Genomic DNA, 4,629 nt, shown 5'->3' with positions numbered 1-4,629 from the left:
TGTGACTCCATTTCCAGAATCCCCCCCCCTCTCTCTCTCTCTCTGTGACTCCATTTCCCAGAATCCTCTCTCTGACTCCATTTCCCAGAATCCTCTCTCCCTCTCCCTCTCCTTCTCCCTCTCTCTGTGACTCCATTTCCCAGAATCCTCTCTCTCTTTGACTCCATTTCCCAGAATCCTCTCTCTCTTTGACTCCATTTCCCAGAATCCTCTCTCTCGCTCTGTGACTCCATTTCCCAGAATCCTCTCTTGCGCCCTGTGACTCCATTTCCCAGAATCCTCTCTCTGTGACTCCATTTCCCAGAATCCTCTCTCTCTGTGACTCCATTTCCCAGAATCCTCTCTCCTTCTTCCTCTCCCTCTCCCTCTCTCTCTGTGATTCCATTTCCCAGAATCCTCTCTCTCTGTGACTCCATTTCCCAGAATCCTCTCTCTCTCTCCCTCTCCCTCTCTCTCTGTGACTCCATTTCCCAGAATCCTCTCTCTCTCTCTCTCTCTCTCTCTCTCTCTCTGGTGATCTTGATTTCTGCCCTCACTTCCTGTAGGCTTCAGGGTCCCTATGCCCTCACTTCCTGTCGAGTTACAAACCCAGCCGCCTCACATCCCATTTGTGTCACAATTGGGCTGCCCTCACTTCCTGTCGGCTTCAAAACCCAGGTGGCCTCACTTCCTGTAGGCTTCAAAACCTGGCCACCCTCACTTCCTGTCAGCTTCAGAATCTGGCCACACTCACTTCCTGTTGGGTTCCCAGTCCTGGTGCCCTCATTTCCTGTCGACTTCATAGTCCCAAAGCCCTCACTTCCTGTCAGGTTCACAATGCAGCCTCTGTCACTTCCTGTGACTGTGACTCTGCTCCTGTGACTGTGACCCCGCCCCCTGTCACCGATGATGACGTAAACAACAGTGATGTCAACAACAATAATAATAAACAATAACGACAGGGGCGGGGCAGGGGGCTGGGCCCCGAGGGTGATGGGCGCCATCGTGGGCGGGGCTCTGTGGGGCAGCAGACTACACCCTGCTGTCAATCACAAGCTTAGCACCGCCCCCTCCCTCCCTGTCGTCAAATTGCCTCTTAGCCCCGCCCACCCAGGCCGCTGTGACTGACAGGTTGGCTGCCAGGGGCGGAGCTTAGAATTGACTGACAGCGGGAGGGGGGACGGGTCCAGCGTTGATTGACACAGCAGGGAAAAGGCGGGGCCGAGCGTGATTGACAGCGGAGGTCTGAGGTGGGTGGGGCTTATGGTTGATTCGCGTCTCACACCACAGGGGGAGTGGCTTCTGCGTGTTGACACATTAGGTCCCTGGGGGCGGGACTGAGGGTTGACTGACAGCAAGAACCACGGTGGGCAGGGCCCGAATTTTGATTGACGATGAACCACAGGGGGGGGCGGGGAGGGAGGAGGGGGTAACCTCGCATTGATTGACAGATCTAGCCCCTGGAGGCGGGTCTTAGGGTCGATCCACTTCTCAGTCCGCACGGGGCGGGGCCAACGCGTGCTGATTGACAGAAAGGGGCCCTAGTGGGAGGGGACGGCGTTGATTGACACCCAGGTGGGCGGGCCCGAACTGCAAACTGTACCCTGATTCTGGGATTCAAAGGTGTGGGCGGGGCCTCAGCGGGGAGGGGCGGGCCCTCAGCGGAGGGGCGGCCCTCAGCGGGGAGGGCGGGGCCCCAGGTCCGCGTTGACGACTTCGGGTCCGGTCCCGGCCTCAGTGGACTTGGCCAGCGGTGTAGACGCGGCCCTGCTCCTCCCGGGTCCCCGGGGTCCGAGCGGCATCATCCGCACCCCTGGCCCCGGGGCGTCGTCTACGCGGGTCCCGACCCGAATCCGAACCCGGGACCCCGACCCCGCTCCCCCAACCCGTTCCGGATCCGCATCATTCGCGTCTACACCGCCCGCACCGGGACCCGGAGGAGGAGGACCTGCGTCTACACGGGCGGCGGCGGGGCGTGGCCGGGGCAGGGGCGTGAAGGGACGGTGGAACGGGGGGCGGGGGTGTGGCCGGTGTGGGGCGGGGCGGGGTGTGACGGGGCGGGGCGGTCGGGGGTCGGAAGCCAGGGCGGGGCCCGCTGTGTAGACGCCGCCGCCCCCTACAGACTGGACCCCGGACCCCGCTCCGCGTCTACACCGCATGGAGCCGCTCGCCGCGTTCGTGTCCCGGGCCTTTGCCCCCCGCGGGCGCTGCCCAGAGCCGGGTTCGGATCCAGACCTGGGGGAAAAAATCGCCAAATAAAACCCGGATCCGGGACAGAAAATCCCTATCAGGGGATTTTTCTCGCTCTCTCGCTCTGTGACTCCATTTCCCATAATCCTCCTCTCTCTCTCTCTCTCTCTCTCTCTCTCTCTCTCTCTCTCTCTCTCTGTGACTCCATTTCCCAGAATCCTCTCTCGCTGTTACTCCATTTCCCAGAATGCTCTCTCTGACTCCATTTCCCAGAATCCTCGCTCTCGCTCTCTTCTGTGACTCCATTTCCAGGTCGACCAGACATTCTCTCTCTCTGCTCTCTCTCTCTCTCTCTCTCTCTCTCTCTGGTTATCTAGACTTCCGCCCTCACTTACTGTAGGCTTCAAGGTCCCTATGCGCTCACTTCCTGTCAGCTTCAGGGTCCCTATGCCCTCACTTTTGTCGGCAACACGGTCCCTATGCCCTTACTTTCTGTCGATTTACAAACCCAGCCGCCTCACTTCCCATTAGTGTCACGATTGGGCTGCCCTCACTTCTTGTCGGCTTCACAACCCAGGTGGCCTCACTTCCTGTCGGCTTCAAAACCTGGCCACCCTCACTTCCTGTCAGCTTCAGAATCTGGCCGCCATCACCTCCGGTTGGCTTCAAAACCCGGCGACCATCACTTCCTGTCGGCTTCAAACCTGGCTTCCCTCACTTCCTGACGGCCTCAGAACACATCCGCCCTCATTTCCTGTCGGCTTCAAAACCTGGCCGCGCTCACTTCCTGTGGGCTTCAGAACCCGGCCGCCCTCACTTCCTGTCGTCTTCACAACCTGGCCACATTCACTTCCTATCAGCAGCACAATCCCTATGCCCTCACTTCCTCTCAGATTCAGATCCCGGCCACACTCACTTCCTGTTGGTTTCCCAGTCCTGGTGCCCTTATTTACTGTTGACTTCACAGTCCCAATGCCCTCACTTCCTGTCAGGTTCACAGGTTCACTTCCTTTGACTCTGACTCCTCCATCACTTCCTGTGACTGTGACTCCGCCCCTGTGACTGTGACTCCGCCCCTGTGACTGTGACTCCGCCCCCTGTGACTGTGACTCCACCCCTTTGACTGTGACCCCGCCCCTGTGGCTGTGACTCCGCCCCTTTGACTCTGACTCCTCCCCCTGTGACTGTGACTCCGCCCCTTTGAGTGTGATTCCACCTCTGTGACTCTGACTCCGCCCCCTGTGACTGTGACTCCGCCCCTGTGACTGTGACTCCGCCCCTGTGAATGTGACTCCGCCCCTGTGACTGTGACTCCGCCCCTGTGACTGTGACTCCGGCCCCTGTGACTGTGACTCCGCCCCTGTGACTGTGACTCCGCCCCTGTGACTGTGACTCCGCCCCCTGTGACTGTGACTCCACCCCTTTGACTGTGACCCCGCCCCTGTGAGTGTGACTCCGCCCCTTTGACTCTGACTCCTCCCCCTGTGACTGTGACTCCGCCCCTGTGAGTGTGATTCCGCCTCTGTGACTGTGACTCCGCCCCCTGTGACTGTGACTCCGCCCCCTGTGACTGTGACTCCGCCCCTGTGAGTGTGATTCTGCCTCTGTGACTGTGACTCCGCCCCCTGTGACTGTGACTCCGCCCCTGTGAATGTGACTCCGCCCCTGTCACCGATGATGACGTAAACAACAGTGATGTCAACGACAATAATAATGAACAATAACGACAGGGGCGGGGCAGGGGGCTGGGCCCCGAGGGTGATGGGCCCCGTGGTGGGCGGGGCTCCGTGGGGCAGCAGACTACACCCTGCAATCAATCTCAACCTTAGCCCCGCCCCATCCCTCCCTGTCGTCAAATCACCTTTTAGCCCTGCCCACCCAGGCCGCTGTGACTGACAGGTCGGCTGCCCAGGGGCGGGGCTTAGTGTTGACTGACAGCGGGAGGGGGGAGGACGGGTCCAGCGTTGATTGACACAGCAGGGAAAAGGCTGTGACTGTGACTCCGCCCCCTGTGACTGAAAACATCTGTTTATATTGAAACAAATTATATTATTATAACTGAGATGATAATGGATTCTATCCAATCGTCATCGTTTTCGACGGTCACTGGGTCCCCCGCCCCTGTGGGGACAAAAGCAAACCCTCTTCCCTGATGCAACTCACGTCTTGGTTTCTGTTCTGAGCTCTCAGCGTCTCTGGATCACGCAGCCTGCTGTAATTCACAGTTTATTTTATCTGACGTCTCCAGCGCTGCTGTTGCATTTTCAGGTTTCTGTTCTGAGCTCTCAGTGTCTCTGGATCACGCAGCCTGCTGTAATTCACAGTTTATTTTATCTGACTCTCCAGCGCTGCTGTTGCATTTTCAGGTTTCTATGCTGAGCTCTCAGTGTCCCTGGATCACGCAGCCTGCTGTAATTTACAGTTTATTTTATCTGACGTCTCCAGCGCTGCTGTTGCATT

The sequence above is a fragment of the Cricetulus griseus genome, unplaced genomic scaffold (genome assembly GCF_003668045.3).
Source record: "Cricetulus griseus strain 17A/GY unplaced genomic scaffold, alternate assembly CriGri-PICRH-1.0 unplaced_scaffold_13, whole genome shotgun sequence".
In the NCBI taxonomy this organism is placed as follows: domain Eukaryota; kingdom Metazoa; phylum Chordata; class Mammalia; order Rodentia; family Cricetidae; genus Cricetulus; species Cricetulus griseus.
This window is presented reverse-complemented; position numbering follows the sequence as displayed.